A 19,075-nucleotide genomic window follows, 5' to 3' on the forward strand; every position below is an offset into this window, starting at 1 on the left:
TTATTTAATGCCACTTATAACATGATCAATTTCAGCATATACATGAACAGATAATATCCCAAAAATATTTGAATCATCAACAAAGAGTAAAAGAAGGCTCTGAACGTCTCATTCTTAGTGTAGGTAAACTCAAACACAGATTTAATGTATACCAGTTTTATCTTTTCTTTGTAACAGAATTTCATAGATGATATGTGCACAAAGCTTATATTACTTATATGAAGAATTATCTTCATAAAAGTTAACCTACTCCATTGTTTTATGTTTTTAAAATTCTTATAAAGTAAGCTGCAGCTCCAAGCAACTTTATAATTGGCAGGCTCTTTACATCCTTACACATAACTATGGTCTTAGATTTTTTGTTGAAATAATGCAGGATGAGTCCTCTGAAAGTATACAAAATATACATTTTTATACATTTTACACATTAATAGGATTCATTCACTTATAAATTTCTATTTATTGGATGCCTAATATTATATCAGCCATTGTTTTAAGTGCTGGGAATACAATAGTAGCACAAAATATGAAGCCCCTCTTCTTGCAAAGTTTACACTCCTGAAGAGGGAGACAGATATCAACAACAACCACCACAACAACTCAACAAGTAAATATACAATATATGAGAAGAAAAATAAGGCAGGTTATAGGCTATATTTAGCCTTGCTCCTCTCCTGAGTGAGTATAGAGTGATGAAGTGCCATGTCAGATCAGGTCAGGACCTTTCCTAATAGGGTGACATTTGAGCAGAGATTTGAATGGAGCTCTCAGGAGGACAAGTGTGAGATGATTTTTCTTCTGATAGATTGTAGTCACACAGCACTAATCCAAGAAGGCAATCAGAAGATAAAATTATTTCAACTAATTAGTCCATTGAATATGGACAAAACAACTGGTTTTATAGTCCAAAATTTTTACTTTTTATACTGGTTGGTTTTACGGCACATGAATACAAACTAAGATATAGCTTTAGGTTAACTATCTTCTAGGGCAAAATAAAATCCCTAACTGGACCCCCGATGGTGAAAAATCTTTGGTGATTATCACCCTTTTTTATTCTAGAATTTGAGTAGCAAGTGATAAACCCGGGGAGTAGTTGAAAACTGTGATGGCTGTTGAGCTCTGTCTCCCCAAGTCTGCAGTGAGAGTAATCAGCCATCACACAACCAAAGGGATGACGGTGCTCACAGCTATCTGTCAACCAACAGAGATGGACTGAGTGATTTGAAACTTAGAAACAATCATTGTGCTATTTCACGGAGAACAGAACCTCTGGAGAAAGAGTCAAAATAGAAGGAACAGATGTGTGAAGGAAACTAGGAATTCCAATGAAGGATGCCTGATAGATATGTTGAGAAGGCACTTGGCTATATGCAAGCCTAAAACTTAGGGAAAGTCAAGGATGGAGACAGAAGTTGAATATTCATAAGGGCACAGATGGCACTTAAATCTATGATTACTATGGAGAAAGAGTAGACAGGAATGAGAAGGGGTCCCACCACTGAACCCTTGAGTACTCCAACATTTGCAGGGCTGACAAGAGAAGGAGCCGGCAGAGAAAACCAGGGCCAGTCCCATTACAAGGGAACCAGGAGACTGTAATGTCACGGTAGGCAAGCCAAGAAAAGACAGCGCTATAAGAAGAATGGAATGCCCAACTGTGTCAAATGCCACTGCAAAAATAAGCAGTGATTGTATAATAAAAATAATAGCAGCTAACATGCGTTGTACCTATATTATCTGCAAAACATTGTTTTAAGAGTTCATACAGATGATCCCATTTAGTGTGCACAGTACCCATATGGTAAATAATGTTCTAGTCACAATTTTACAGATGAGAAAACTGTGGAAGAAAATATTAATAACTTGCCCCTGGTCATGAAGTCTGACTACTGGATTTAGGAAGATGGATAACGTTGATGGCCTTCAACAGAGCTGTTTCAGTAGAGCAGTGAAGCACCTAGAGTGAATGAAGTGGTTTGAAGGGAAAATGGGAAGTGAGAAAGTACAGATATCAGGTACAGGCATGTACAACATTACTATGTCTAGCACTTAGAATATTCCATAAAGACAGAGGTTATTAAAATAGTGCTGATAATTGTAATTATTATTTCTGATAACTGTCTTTCCTGCCAAACCAGAAGCACTTTTACAGTACATTTTGTATTTCTTAATCTCTATATTTTAGCCCTTACCCAAATTTCTCAATTACTGTTTACTAGGTGTAGGATTAGGAAGAGGTTAATGGAAGAGATTCATTTTGAGATGCTTTTATAGATAGGTAGGGTTTGAATAGATAGAAAGGTCAAGTATAATGTCCCAAGGATATTCAGACCATTGTTGAGCTCAATATATAAAATTTTATGAAATGTTAAGTCAATAATTTATCCCAAATGTTCATTTATGGGATGATAGCTCTGTCTGTCTAGATTGAAAGTCCAAAGCTCAAAAGCCTACAGAGACCAGGCTGCAGTGGAAATGAGCACCATGAGTCAGTTTTAAGCTTTGGACTAAGAAGACTGCGGCATAATAAAGAAAAGCCAGAAGTCAAGAATTTTCCTGTGAAATCTGCCTCATTTTTTAAAGTGCTGGCATCCAATTCAATGTTTTTAATAATACTATTCAGTGTAAAACGAACATGGCTATGGGATATACCTGGTCCGATGGCACTAGTTTATGACTTCTGGTCTGCACAATATCTACTCAGCTAATGCGGAGAGTTGATTTTGAGGGGCAAAAACATCAAACTTACAGTAAAACAAGTGAATTAAAGACTTTTTGACATAGTTTATTAAAATTTTAGATAGCAAGGCAGCTGATAGTTTAAAAATAAAAGCCATAAGGGAAAAAAATATATTCCAAGGCCTTTCACGAGAGTAGAAAAGAAAAAACATAGGTAACCTGTTATCATTAATATTTATAACACATCTGTCTGAAAAACTGTGTGCTCTAAGGAAAACTCCATTGCATGGGGGTGGCTCTGAGGACTACTGTTAAGGTGAACAATGTATTATACTGCTCACACTTTCCCAATTCTGAGGCAAGAGTTGAGGTGATAGCCTTAGGCGGCATTCATAGAAGTGGGAGGATGCAAGATCAATTTTTTTCTAAGGGAAAAAACATATCTTCTTTAGTCAGTAAATATTTTATAACTGCTTGGCACATCTCACAACATACTGCTTAGATCAAAGGAATGTTATCTACAGAGATGTTATTGGGAACATCATATTATACAAAACTATTGCCTGTAGCAGTGCTGACAAATAATATTCAAATCCATCATTTAATCTTAAAATAATTTCCTTAGCATCTCAAATTACAATGTGTCCCAGATAACCTCAAAAGAAATTTTCTGTCATCCACTTTCACAAGTGACACCATTTCTCCTGGTGGGGTCTTTGGGATTTGACATCAAGGAAGTATGGAATTGAGGTGCTAACCATATGCAGGGGCCAGTTAATACTTCAATGATTTGGATGTCAACTTAATTATTTCTTTTGATCAACAATGGCAGCAGACTGCTTTGTTGTCTGGATCTGTGGAATGATACATCATTTACACATAGATAGACCAAAAGAAAAAAAAATTTTTAGTGTATTGGTGCTTCAAGGTTACTTTATTTGCATGAGTATATGTTAGAAGGAAGCTCATTTGCCATAATATTGCTCATCTCTGTATCTCTGTCTATCTAAGTCTCCAGTAATCACTAATATATAGCTTCTGGATTAAATTAAGGTATATAGAATTTCAATTTACTAAAAAATTTACTATGAATAACAGTTATGAAGGAGTTACCCAAAATAATGGGCTTTCTTTCCTTAATGTGTTTCTGCTTGGACTGAAGAATCTTTACAGGTTACTGGATATTTAAAAAAAAATAATTTCTATAAACTTTGACATTTAGATTAAGAATACAAACTCATTACTAAAATGTAGATTAATTCTCAAATCATAGGCAAACCAGGTATCAGACATCTAGGACGATACTGTGGAAACAGTCAAATTTGCAACATGACATTTCTGAGGCTGGATTTTACAATGATCCATCATAGCTTACACTATGTAACTTTCTATATCTTAATGACCCATGCTGGTTTATAATGTGTAACTTTCTATCTTTATTTCTTCCGGAGACAATGGATGTTCCAGAAGGGGAGATTACAGGCATACTGTATATTTGAGGTCCTATGGCTACTTTTTACCTTTAATCATTTTTGAGCATATGTACAACTTACATCTTAATTAGAAGTTCAAACTCGTTAAAATATTAACTAAGTATACTCCTTGCTCTCACCATAGGCAGGCCAATAGAATTAAAAAATATGAGCACAGAATGATGGGACAGAATTGTTAAACCAGGAAATTAAGGACCAAAAAAGTAATTTGCCGAAGTTTACACAGCTAATCAATGTCAGGGTTGCAACTAGAATCCCAGATTGGTGCTCTTCTTACTGTATTAATGGACTCTATTAACATTAAAAGCTTGATATTCAAGAAAGACTTGAAAACCATTAATAAGATTCTATTCAAATTTTTTCTTATTTACCATGAATATAGCCTAACCCCCTTTTTTAATGAAGGCACAAAAACACAATAGAATTATACAACTTACTAGATCCAGTGTTAATATCAAATGTATTGTTCCAAAAAGTAAAAGTGTCAGTTCCTATATCACTAACATTTTGCATGTTGGGTAAAATTTCCTATTCTGAGCTCTAACGACCAGATCATTCCTTTGAGCCACTAGAGTATGTGTTCTCTCTTTTAGTTCCCTCTCTCTGACTTAAGAAGTTTCAAACACAAATCTCACTGCGTGGTACAGTGACACATGAAACACAACAGACTGCCGACTATGGAAAGCCAAAGGGCATTAAAGCTTGTTTTAAACAAGATCATTGAAAAATCAGTTTTGTTTTAAGTTCATACAATGTCATATCATTAAACTGTGTTTTCATTTATGAAATATGACTGCCATGCCAATGCTGTTTTGTTTTAGTAGTGCTATTGAATGGTGAAAATGTTTCAATATCATACAATAGCCTAAAACACATTTTAGTTAAACTTTATTGAAATTATGGATCTCTGAGCTTAATTTTCAAATTGATTAACTAAAATTCATTGGGTTGCTCTATCCATGAGCCCACTTCAATAGCAGACCCACAGGGCTAGAATTTTCAAATATGCCACTTATTGGTCTTATTCTGTATCCAAAGAAGTATTATATAGTGTCCTGTGCATGACAAATACTTGCCAAATGTTGACAAAGGAAGCAGCTTTGCTGATTCTGACTTCCTGCTTTGTTCACTATAGCCACTACTATTGATGGATTCTGTAATTTGTTTCTATTATTGGCCCAGCAACTATGGGCAGAGACTTCAGAGAGGTGAGGCATACAAACAAGGAATGAGTCAATGGTGGAGATATCCAAAAGAAAAGAAAAGAAAAAGAAAAGAGTGGAATCATGTCATTTGCAGCAACATGGATGGTCATTATACTAACTGAAATAAGCCAGGCCCAAAAAGACAAATACTGCATGTTCTCACTTGTATGTGGAAGCTGAAAAAGTTGATCATATAAGATAGAGGGTGGAATGACAGTAACCAAATACTAGAAAGGGTGTGTGGATGGAAGGGGGGATTCAGAGAGGTTGCTTAATGAGTACAAGCATATAGTTAGAAGGAATACATTCTAATGTTCAATAGCAGAGTAGGGTGACTACAGTTAACAACAATGTATTGTATATTTCAAAATAGCTAGAAAAGAGGACTTAAAACCTTCCCAACACATACAAATGAGAAGTACTTGAGGGTGATGGATAGTGCAAATACTCTGACTTGATCATGACATGTTCTATGCATGTAACAAAATATCACATGTGCCACATAAATACGTACAAATATTATGTAGCAAGAAAAAAACAGGTAGAGGCATCTGACTTCTCTGGGCATTAGTATAATGGTGCTGGTGCTGCGGCCATCAGAGCATTGGTGACAGAAGAATCCCCATGATGTTTTAGTCTCCTAAAGAGTAGCAGAGTGATTTCAAGCCCTTCTATTTCACTTAAGCACCATATACGTGCACCACAAAGTAGAAGTGAAAGCAACAGAGATCCATCTTGATTCCGAACAGGAGTTGGTGTCTGAGTCTGCTCCCCATACATATTCCTGCAGACATGGGTGAGAGCCAAAATATCCAACAAACTGGAATAGCATGGGCACTAACTAATCAGGGTAGCTGGGAACAGTCATAGAGGCATACTACTGAGTACCTACCTTCTTTTTTTTTTTTTTTTTTTTTTTTTTACTGTTATTATACTTTAAGTTCTGGGACACAGGTGCAGAACGTCCAGTTTTGTTACATAGGTCTACACGTGCCATGTTAATTTGCTGCACCCATCAAGCCATCACCTACATTAGGTATTTCTCCTAATGCTATCCCTTCCCTAGCCCCTGACCCACTGACAGGCCCCAGTGTGTGATATTCTCTTCCCTATGTCCAGGTGTTCTCATTGTTGAACTTCCACTTATGAGTAAGAACATGCGGTATTTGGTTTTCTGTTCTTGTAATAGTTTGCTAAGAATGATGGTTTCCAGCTTCATCCATGTCCCTTCAAAGGACATGCACTCATCCTTTTTTATGGCTGCATAGTATTCCGTGGTGTATATGTGCCACATTTTCTTTATCTAGTCTATCATTGATGGGCATTTGAGTTGGTTCCAAGTCCTTTGCTATTGTGAATAGTGCCACAATAAACATATGTGTGCATGTGTCTTTATAGTAGAATGAGTTATAATCCTTTGGGTATATAGCCAGTAATGGGATTGCTGGGTCAAATAGTATTTCTAGTTATAGATCCTTGAGGAATCGCCACACTGTCTTCCACAATGGTTGAACTAATTTACACTCCCACTGACAGTGTAGAAGTGTCTGAGTACCTACCTTCTTAGAGAGCATGTCTTCAGCTTGGTGAAGAGACGGTCTTCTGAATTCCTAGGTGGGGGTAAACTAAGCCCCTTTATTTCACCATTATCAGAAGGTGCTTTCCTCATGCCCTGCCATGCTCTACCGCCAGGCAGGAGAAGAACCAGTGATGAAAAGTTAATATTGCTTTGAGAGTATAAATCTCCTCAGCTTCTGACAAAGTTGCTTTTACTCTGCTCATTACTTAGTTCAGTTCAATTTCTTTTTTAATCTCTTTAGAAAAGGTGAGGTAGGTTTTTGTTGGGTTTGTCAAAGATCAGATGGTTGTAGATATGTTCTGTTCCATTGGTCTGTATCTATTTTGGTACCAGTACCATGCTGTTTTGGTTACTGTAGCCTTGTAGTATAGTTTGAAGTCAGGTAGCGTGATGCCTCCAGCTTTGTTCTTTTGGCTTAGGATTGTCTTGGCTATATGGACTCTTTTGGTTCCATATGAAATTTAAAGTAGTTTTTTCTAATTCTGTGAAGAAAGTCAATGGTAGCTTGATAGAGATAGCATTGAATCTATAAATTACTTAGGTCAGTATGGCCATTGTCACAATATTGGTTCTTCCTATCCATGAGCATGAAACTGTTTCCATCTGTTTGTGTCCTCTCTTATTTTCTTGAGCAGTGGTTTGTAGTTCTCCTTAAAGAGGGCCTTCACATCCCTTTCAAGTTGTATTTCTAGGTATTTTATTCTTTTTGTAGCAATTGTGAATGGGAGTTCACTCATGATTTGGCTCTCTGTTTGTCTATTATTGGTGTATAGGAATGCTTGTGACTTTTGCACACTGATTTCGTATCCTGAGACTTTGCTGAAGTTGCTTATCAGCTTAAGGAGATTTTGGGCTGAGACAATGGGGTTTTTTAAATATACAATCATGTCATCTGCAAAGAGAGACAATTTGACTTCCTTTCTTTCTATTTGAATACCCTTTATTTCTTTCTCTTGCCTGATTGCCCTGGCCAGAACTTCCACTAGTATTTTGAATAGGAGTGGTGAGAGAGGGCATCCTTGTCTTGTGCCAGTTTTCAAAGGGGATGCTTCCAGCTTTTGCTCATTCAGTATAATATTGACTGTGGGTTTGCATAAATAGCTCTTATTTTTCTGAGATATGTTCCATCAATATCTAGTTTATTGAGAGTTTTTAGCATAAAGGGGGTGTTGAATTTTATCCAAGGCCTTTTCTGCATCTATTGAGATAATCATGTGGTTTTTGTCTTTGGTTCTGTTTATGTGATGGATTACATTTATTGATTTGTGTATGTTGAACCAACCTTGCATCCCAGGGATGAAGCCAATTTGATGGTGGTGGATAAGCTTTTTGATGTGCTGCTGGATTCAGTTTGCCAGTATTTTATACAGGATTTTCACATCGATATTCATCAGGGACATTGGCCTGAAATTTTCTTTTTTTGTTGTGTCTCTGCCAGGTTTTGGTATCAGGATGATGCTGGCCTCATAAAATGAGCGAGACTCTGTCTCAAAAAAAAAAAAACGAGTTAGGGAGAATTCCCTCTTTTTCTATTGATTGGAATAGTTTCACGAGGAGTGGTACCAGCTCCTCTTTGTACCTCTGGTAGAATCCATCTGGACCTGGGTTTTTTTTGGCTGGTAGGCTATTAATTACTGCCTCAATTTCAGAACTTGTTATTGGTCTATTCAGGGATTCAACTTCTTCCTGGTTTAGTCTTGGGAGGGTGTATGTGTTGAGGAATTTATCCATTTCTTCTAGATTTTCTAGTTTATTTGTGGAGAGGTGTTTATATTATTCTCTGATGGTAGTTTGTATTTCTGTGGGATCGGTGGTAATATCCCCTTTATCATTTTTTATTGCATCTATTTGATTCTTCTCTCTTTTCTTCTTTATTAGTCTTGCTTGTGGTCTATCAATTTTCTTTTCAAAAAACCAGCTCCTGGATTCATTGATGTTTTGAAGGGTTTTTTGTGTCTCTGTCTCCTTCAGTTCTGCTCTGATCTTAGTTATTTCTTGTCTTCTGCTAGCTTTTGAATGTGTTTGCTCTTGCTTCTCTAGTTCTTCTAATTGTGATGTTAGGGTGTCAATTTTAGATCTTTCCTGCTTTCTCTTGTGGTCATTTAGTGCTATAAATTTCCCTCTACACATGGCTTTAAATGTGTCCTGGAGCTTCTGGTATGTTGTGTCTTTGTTCTCGTTGGTTTCAAAGAACATCTTTATTTCTGCCTTCATTTCGTTATGTACCCAGTAGTCATTCAGGAGCAGGTTGTTCAGTTTCCATGTAGCTGTGTGGTTTTGAGTGAGTCTCTTAATCCTGAGTTCTAATTTGATTGCACTGTGGTCTGAGAGACTCTTTGTTACGATTTCTGTTCTTTGGCATTTGCTGAGGAGTGTTTTACTCCCAATGATGTGGTCAATTTTAGAATAGTTGTGATGTGGTGCTGAGAAGAATGTATATTCTGTTGATTTGGGGTGGAGAGTTCTGTAGATGTCTATTAGGTCCACTTGGTCCAGAGCTGAGTTCAAGTCCTGAATATCCTTGTTAATTTTCTGTCTTGTTGATCTGTCTAATATTGACAGTGGGGCATTAAAGTCTCCCATTATTATTGTGTGGGAGTCTAAGTCTCTTTGTACATCACTAAGGACTTACTTTATGAATCTGGGTGCTCCAGTATTGGGTGCATATATATTTAGGATGGTTAGCTCTTCTTGTTGCATTGATCCCTTTACCATTATGTAATACCCTTCTTTGTCTTTCTTGATCTTTGTTGGTTTAAAGTCTGTTTTTTGAGAGACTAGGATTGCAACCCCTGTTTGTTTTGTTTTGTTTTGTTTTGTTTTTCTTTCCATTTGCTTGATAAATATTCCTCCATCCCTTTATTTTGAGCCTATGTGTATCTTTGTATGTGAGATGGGTCTTCTGAATACAGCACACCAACGGATCTTGACTCTTTATCCAAGTTGCCAGTCTGTGTCTTTTATTTGGGGCAATTAGCTCATTTACATTTAAGGTTAATATTGTTATATGTGAATTTGATCCTGTCATTACGATGCTAGCTGGTTATTTTGCCCATTAGTTAATGCAGTTTCTTCATAGTATCAATGGTCTTTACAATTTGGTGTGTTTTTGCAGTGGCTGGTACCAGGTTTTCCTTTCCATATTTAGTGCTTCCTTTAGGAGCTCTTGTAAGGCAAGCCTGATGGTGACAAAATCTCTCAGCATTTGCTTGTCTGTAAAGGATTTTATTTCTCCTATGCTTATGAAGCTTAGTTTGGCCGGATATGAAATTCTGGGTTGAAAATTCTTTTCCTTAAGAATGTTGAATATTGGCCCAGCTTCTGGCTTGTAGGGTTTCTGCAGAGAGATCTACTGTTAGTCTGATGGGCTTCCCTTTGTGCGTAACATGACCTTTGTCTCTGGCTGCCCTTAACGTTTTTCCTTCATTTCAACCTTGGTGAACCTGACAATTATGTGTCTTGGGGTTGTTCTTCTCGAGGACTATCTTTGTGGTGTTCTCTGTATTTTCTGAATTTGAACGTTGGCCTGTCTTGCTAGGTTGGGGAAGTTCTCCTGGATAATATCCTGAACGCTGTTTTCCAACTTGTTCCATTCTCTCCATCACTTTCAAGCAATGGGGAAAGGAATCCCTATTTAATAAATGGTGTTGGGAAAACTGGCTAGCCATATGTAGAAAACTGAAACTGGACCCCTTCCTTACACCTTATACAAAAATTAACTCAAGATGGATTAAAGACTTAAATGTAAGACCTAAAACCATAAAACCCCTAGAAGAAAATCTAGGCAATAACATTCAGGACATAGGCATGGGCAAATAATTCATGACTAAAACACCAAAAGCAATGGCAACAAAAGCCAAAATTGACAAATGGGATCTAATCAAACTAGAGCGTTTCCGCACAGCAAAAGAAACTATCATCAGAGTGAACAGGCAACCTACAGGACGGGCAAAAATTTTTGCAATCTATCCATCTGACAAAGGGCTAACATCCAGAATCTACAAGGAACTTAAACAAATTTACAAGAAAAAAACAAACGAACCCTTCAAAAAGTGGGCGAAGGTTATAAACAGACACTTCTCAGAAGAAGACATTTATGCGGCCAACAAACATATGAAAAAAAACTCATCCTCACTGGTCATTAGAGAAATGCAAATCAAAACCACAATGAGATACCATCTCATGCCACTTAGAATGGCAATCATTAAAATGTCAGGAAACAACAGATGCTGGAGAGGATGTCAAGAAATAGGAACACTTTTACACTGTTAGTGGGAGTGTAAATTAGTTCAGCCATTATGGAAGACAGTGTGGTGATTCCTCAAGGATCTAGAACTAGAAATATTGTTTGACTCAGCAATCCCACTACTGGGTATACACCTGAAGGATTATAAATCATTCTAATATAAAGACATACACACACGTATGGTTATTGCAGCACTATTCACAATAGCAAAGACTTGGAACCAATCCAAATGCCCATCAATGATAGACTGGATAAAGAAAATGTGGCACATATACACCATGGAATACTATGCAGCCATAAAAAGCAATGAGTTCATGTTCTTTGCAGGGACATGGATGAAGCTGGAAACCATCATTCTCAGCAAGCTAACACAGGAACAGAAAACCAAACACTTCATGTTCTCACTTAGAAGTGGGAGTTCAACAATGAGAACACATGGACCCAGGGAGGGGAACATCACACACTGGGGCCTGTCAGTGGGTGTGGGGCTGGGGGAGGGATAGCATTAGGAGTAATACCTAATGTAAATGAGTTGATGGGTGCAGTAAACCAGCACGGTATGGGTATACTTACGTAACAAACCTGCACATTCTGCACAGGTATCCCAGAACTTAAAGTACGTTAATAATAAAAAAAGAGATTAAGTAAAAAAAAAAAAAAAGAAAAAAAGGAAAGGAGAGGTAGGTAAGAGAGAGAGGAAAGAAAGCTAGCATTTGTAGTTATCCTACTCTAAAAAACTACTATTAAACTAAGACAACTAAGAAAAATATATTCCAATAAAAAATTTTAAAATTACATTACAAAGGTGAACATGACTATTTCAACAATTTGTACTTTAATTAATTAGTGAAGAATCCAGATTAGTAAAAAAATTTTAAAAATCCAGATTAGTATTAGACCTCTTCTAGAATTTGTCTAGTAGGTTTTCCAGTTTCCACCAGAAAACTCCCCAAAAATACTTATCTATTGGGTTATCCCGGTAGACAAAAATCTTAGCTCTAACATTAATCTGGATTTTTTAAAAAGGCAAATTGTAGAATCTAAGGAGCAGGTATCTGAATATGTCTTCTATTCATAGGAATGGCAGGTGTGTGTGGCAAACTTTTCTCCAGGTGTTTGAGCCCTGATCAACCCTTGTTTTCTTTATGGTCAAATCAGTGTCTTCAGCAGGCGCTCTGCACAGAATCATTGGTTTCAGAACATGATGCCCTATTGAAAGGAAGAGTCTCATTCAGAGAAACACTAATAATTTTGGGTTAAATAGCTAATAATAATTAACTTAAAAATATTTGGCTGTGACTTTTATTTAAACATTAAAAAAGAGTTAAAGCAATATATGAATATGGTAAAAAATTCAAATAGTACTGAGCAAAGTTAAGTGAAAAGTAAAATCCCCCCATTTTTACCCCCAATCCTAGTTCCTCTTCTGATAAATAAATGATGGTTGATAGTTTCTTTTTCATTCTTTGAAGATAGGAAGCAAAGGAAAGAAGGCAGGAATGAAGGAGAGAAATAAGGAGCAAGAAAGTTGTACACAATGGGATTATTTTGTACACTCCTTGGCATTTTGGTATATTTGTTCTACAGTATTTCTTGGAATCTGTTCCCTGTCAACGCATTTGGATCATTCTTTCAAAGTTTGTATTATGATCATTTTCAAATATATAGAAAATTACAAAGTTTGGTACAATAAGCACCCATACACTCCGTCTTGATTAAAATTATCAACATTTTGCCCTATTTGATGATTCCATCTTTCAATTATCTATCTAGCGTTTTTTTGCTGAATAATTTCAATGTAAACTGCAAATATCATGACACTTCACTCTAAAATCCTTCAGCACTTAGTGCTTAAAACCAAGAACATCATCTTGTATAGCCATTTCCGTATCTAACAAAATTAACAATAATTGTCAAATATAATAATAATTAATAATACCCAGTGACTACCAAAATGTCTCCAATTATTTCACAATTGTCATCAATTGATTTCTGTAGAACTTGTATTTAATTAATGATGACATCTTCAATTTGGATGTCAAGTTTTTAAAATCTCTCATAATCTAGAACAATGAGCTTCTTCATACATTTTTTAAGGATGACATTGACTTTATGAAGAGATCAACCCTGTTTGGTTGTTTCCTCAGGATGTCGTTTAACTTGTCCCTCTACTCCCTCATCTTCTACATAACTAACCAATACGCCTACATTTCGTGCATTGTGGTAAGTGTATTTTGTGTATTTAAACTCATTTAATCCTTACAACAACCCAGAGATGCTAATTATACTAGTACACCTATTTTACTGATAAGAACCTGGAGGTTAGAGAGGTCAATTCAATTCTCTAAGGTCTAATATTGTCTGTGTTCTCTTCCCTGTTCTTTATATGTATGCCACATATAGTCTTGTCTAGTGTCATAACATTTAGAGTTGGAAAATACGTAATTTTACATATCAAGAAAAAAATGCCCAGAGAGACCAATTGTGTGATACGGCTAGTCATGTAATTATTTAGTACATAATTTTCAAATGCAAAAAGCACTTAATGAGCTGGTGTCACCACAATAGGTCAGCTGACTTCTCACAGGGTGGCATTACATTTGTAAATCTGCCAAGGTATAAAGCAGTGTTTACAAAGTGTGGCAAGCAAGGTAATTTTTGATCCATGCATGAAAAATTTTTATTTCTGTAGTAATTTATTCTAATGCATCTTAGGGAAATAACATAACTAGTTCACTGATCTCAGATATTAATCTTTAATCTGAGGCTCAGTTTAAAAAAGGGGTGAGTTAATTTAAAGAAAAATGTTAATAAAACAATGGTTCAGAGGTTCAGAGGATATTATATAGTTAGAGCAATAAAATTATGACAGAAGACAATGAATCCATAGAGGACCTTTTTTAGGATGAGCTCATGTTAACTTAATTCATGTATGAAAATGGAGTGTATATTTATTAATTCATGACGAGAAATAAAACAGTTGTGTGTGCTGGAACTCTCATCTATGTGATGAATAAATTATCTGCCCATAGGCTGACCTCAGAATTAAAACAAGGGAAAATTATTTAAATGATTCCAAAGTTTAAAAACTTCAGGCCAAATATGTCCAGTTCATCCCTGTTCAGAAAAGTTCTGGCCTTGTCAATGGGACTTTTACACCAAAGCTCCTCTGTTAAAATTTATCTATCTCTTAGACATTACAAGATCACCAATTTTCTCTTCTGGTTGATTAGGTATGCTGATACTCAATATTGTTACTGGAAAACCGTATCTGAAAAGCCATTTTGCCTCTCTAAGGAATCATTACATATCTCTGCTCCAATCTGTCCCCTGTTGGCGATACAATGTAACTCAGAGAGGTTATTTTTACTTCCCTTATGTCCAATTTATGGTAGGCTCCAAATATTAATGGTAGATACTAGTTACCTTGACCTAGATTGCTAGATTCTGGCGCATTTTCTTCTATATCATGTGCCCTATGCAAGTAACTTCCACAGAACAAATAAAATGTCCCACACTAATAAATCTGAAACCTGTAAAATTTATGATGTGACATATCACCGCCTCACTCCATTGAATATATATATTTTTAGTAAAATATAGGCCTTTACTGCTTACAGTTAATACAATGAAGATGGAAGACTGACAGCTTGCTCCCGAAGTCCCATAAAGTCTAGAGAATTTATCCCCAGGCCCATGCCTCCACCCTCCACTTTTTTGTACGTTTACCTAGTTTAGTGATATTGGAGACACAAGAGAATTTGAATGAATTCTTACAACGATTTATACTCAGACCATTGATTTAAAAATGAGAATTATTAAATCTACTAGCTTGCTTATCTTTTATTTTTACCATTCTACAGAAATCCTGCTGGTGGCTGTGGATCAAGGTGAAACCGGGAGGCCAGGTAGGTTCATCTTCAAAGTTTGTACCTTAAAATATTGGCCACATATCCATCTATGATTTGGGTAGAGGTTAGATATACAACCTGAGTTTTTATTGAATGGTACTACAAACCATGTTTCAAAATAGGAAGAATGACTGTAGAAGCAATCATCTCAACTCTGTCTCCTGAAAGTTTACTCTCATAGACCTTAAATGGAATTAAAGTGAAATCATAATGTATACTGATACACAAAGGCCACTTCCATGTAAAGGGTTTTAGTTTATTCTCTCCAATTCACAACGGAACAACAGGCTAAAAAAGTCATTTGGGGTCAAAAACACAATGTACACTGTTAAGAAAATGAAGAGACAGGCCATAGACTTGGAGAAAGTATTTGCAAAACATATATATGGCAAAGGACTTTTCACCAGAATATGTAAAGAACTCTTAAATTGCAATAATAATAAAACAATAATCCAAATTTTTTTAAATGGGCAACAAAGTAAAATGGACACTTCATCAAAGAATTGAGGCAGGTAGAAAATAAACATATCAAACGTTATTCAAAATTATCAGTCAGCAGAGGAATGCAAATTCAAGTCACAATGAGATACCACCACACACCTATTAGCATGTCTCATATATTCATATGAATACTCATAATGGGTTAAAAAGTCTGACAATAGCAAATGCTGGCAAGGATGTAGAACAACTAGAACTTTCACATATGGCTGGTGGGAACACAAATGGGTACAGCCACATCCGAAAATGATTTGGTAATTTAATATTTTAAAAATTTAGCATATACTTCTCATATGACCCAGTTGTTCCACTCCCAGGTATTTACCCAAAATAAAAAAAAGATATAAGTTCACATAAAACCTGTACACAAATATTTATAGCAGCTTTATTCCTTATTGCAAAAATCTCGCAACATTTCAAATGTCACCAAGTAGAAAAGGGAAAAACAAACTGTGGTACATTCATACACGGGCATACTACTAGCAATAAAAAGGAATAAGCTGCAGATACATGCAGCAACATGGATGAATCTCAAATGCATAATGCTAGAAGAAATATGCCAGACTCAAAAAGTTATATATTGTATGATTCAGTTTATATGTCATTCCAGAAAAGGCAAACTGATAGAGACAGAAATCAGGTATCAGTTGATTGTCTGGAGGGAACAAAGGGGAGAAGTGGGGACTGATTATAAAGGAGCATAAGAAAACTTCTCAGTGTAATGGAAATATTCTACATCTTGATTGTGGTGATGCCTACACAGCTGTATAGGTCTGTTAAAATTCACAGGACAATATATTTTAAAAAGCAAACACTATAAAAAACCTGACACACACATACACACACACATCATAGATTAGATAAACTTGAATTATGGAGACCTGGGCCCTGGTGACCCCAAACTGCAATTAGACCAAAGTGCACTATGCTGGGCACTGGAAATAAAATGATGAGGAAAAATACACATAGCCCTTGCCTTCCTGGAGCATTCATCTAGGCAGATATTGATGAAATCACTGTGTAAATGTGAAAACATACATTGTGATAACTGCTTTGTGTTTTGAAGAAAACTACCTGAGTAAAGAGTTTTAGGATCAAGAGACTTTGTACCCCTTTCCACTCTCTCCCCAACCTTATTAGCATGTTAATATGTTAAGAACCCCAAGAGTCTCTGCTGTGACTATAAAGATGCTTAATTGAATATTTACTACATGTTTTTGGTTGTGAAATTTTCCTATTAGCATCTTACAGAATATTTAATACTACATGTAAAGAGACATAGGAATAAATAACCATATTATATTTTTTTCAATGTTTAACTTTCTTCATTAAATTGATATTAACAGAAAGATAGCAAAGAATCCAAAACCACTAAGAGGGAAAAATATATTTCCCTGTTTTGGTTTTTTTTCTGGGTCTTTGGATAAGAGAATGAATCAGGAACTAAAAAGAACTGTATGTTCTCTCCAGATCTATTTCTGATGAAATCTGCCTGTTTGGCAACATTTTCAGCCTTGAAATACATTATCCAGACACCCAAATTCTTGACATGGAATCATAAAGCAATCTCGACTTTTACTTAACAGGTTTGTTGTCCTATATTGTAGGATGGAGCAAATGAGTAAATACATTGATATTGTTGAGTGCAGAGCTTCTTACTGTGAGATAAAGAAGATACACGTATTTAATGGAGGAAGGCAAAGATCTATGTGGGTTTGGATTAGAATTAGAGATTTCAGCATGATTTTATTATTTATAAACGTATTATTTAATTTAAAATTTAAAAAACCTTGATATGGCTAAGGTCCACTGTCACTTTAACACCAAAAAATAAATATGGTATTTCCTTAAATAGTTTTTAATCTGCTCATGACCAACTTCATGTTTCTTTTCAAATCACCTTCTCTTTTTCTTTTTCCTAACCCTTTTGCTGTACTTTCAGTTGAGCTGCAAATTGTTCCCTTCAAAGTGAAATTGTTTTGGAGTTTTCAGCAAATATTGCTGTGGCTTAGGTTTTATACATATATATATTTATATTATATATATTATATATTATATTATATATATTATATATTATATATAAATATTATAAATATATATAAATATAATATATAAATATAAATGTGTGTATATATATGTGTGTGAATATATATGTGTGTGTATATATATGTGTGAATATATATATATCCTAGTCGTTGATTTTTCTGTCATCTAGGATGGTTTCTAATTTATATGACCTAGCTTCAAGTAGAAAGCAGACATTACAAATATCTCTACACACATTACTACAGCCTCATTTTAATGTGCCACACCCAAATACAATTCTGCAGTCAATGGACAATAATTACATAAATTAAAGGGGGGGACAGAAACAAAAGCCAGTTTCCAAAGATTAAAAAGTAGAAAATTAATTACAAGTAAATTGCAGAGAAAGTATAGTTTGCAATGAATCATGCCATACGGTTAATTATAACACGAATCTAAAGCTCTCCTTTGACATGGAAAATAAATAATCAAGTATTAGTGGATTTTCCCTTCTGAATGTGAAAATAAATATCAGGGTGTGGGTTGATTTCGTTTAGTGTTTTACATCCAATTTCTTCTTCTGACAGTCGACCTTTTCAAAATTTTTATTTTACTAATCAAATAATCATATTATAGGAACACATATATTCTTAGCCCATTGAATCTTGACTTGTCTAAATTATACGCACCCTTCAAAACCGAGATCAGATGATTCCTCTACTTTAAGACTTTCCAATACCCCAGAAAAGTATCCATTTTTACTTCATTGGTGTTCTGGTAGCAGTTAATACCATGACTAAACACGTTTTGTATTGCTCCATTAAATACTGCTTGGTCAAGAAAAATTTTTTAGCCCATTACATAATATTTAAAAGTACTCCAAATAAAGGAATGACAAAGCTGTTATCAAAGTACTGAACTGGTGAAGGTCAGAATTATTGTGGCCACGTTAGTACCTCCTCAAAGGTTAGCCATCCATTTTTATTTCTATGGCATTTTGTGGCATTTGGAGTTGCAGACCGGTCTATGTTTTTTTAAAAATCAAAAAGCACATGACTTGGATTTTAAATTGTTTGAAAGAAAAAGAGGGAAGGGTTTATACTTTTCCAATTTACCTGCACTTTGGTCTGTAGAACTCCAATTTTTTTCTGAAGTTCAAGGCACCTCCATGACAAGTTATTTGTAGAAAATAAAATAAAATCTATATTTCTCATGATGCATGCCTGAGATTTATTCTCTAATTAGGCATAGCCCTCTATTCTTTATGGAATGAAATTTAACTCAAGGGAATGGTAAATACTTTTGGCTGACAGAAAATCACTAGCCAGTTGATCAGTTAGAATTGACTAATCTTTAGACAGCTATTCAGTAATTTTTTCCATAAAGTAGGTAATTATAGGTTATTTCATAGTTATAAATACTGGATGCTCCTCATG

The 19,075-nt window shown here is 35.4% G+C and overlaps 1 protein-coding gene and 1 non-coding gene across 2 annotated transcripts in view; one reads left to right on the forward strand and one right to left on the reverse strand.

Annotated features, from left to right (window-relative positions):
• B3GALT1 (beta-1,3-galactosyltransferase 1) overlaps positions 1–19,075 on the reverse strand; it is a 581,131-nt gene that overhangs the window by 224,261 nt on the left and 337,795 nt on the right. The window lies entirely within an intron of this gene.
• On the forward strand, positions 12,094–12,155 carry LOC115831035. The gene has a single exon (XR_004026585.1). It is a non-coding gene; the product is annotated as a U7 small nuclear RNA (small nuclear RNA).

This window comes from Nomascus leucogenys, chromosome 17 (genome assembly GCF_006542625.1).
Source record: "Nomascus leucogenys isolate Asia chromosome 17, Asia_NLE_v1, whole genome shotgun sequence".
Classification (NCBI taxonomy): Eukaryota; Metazoa; Chordata; class Mammalia; order Primates; family Hylobatidae; genus Nomascus; species Nomascus leucogenys.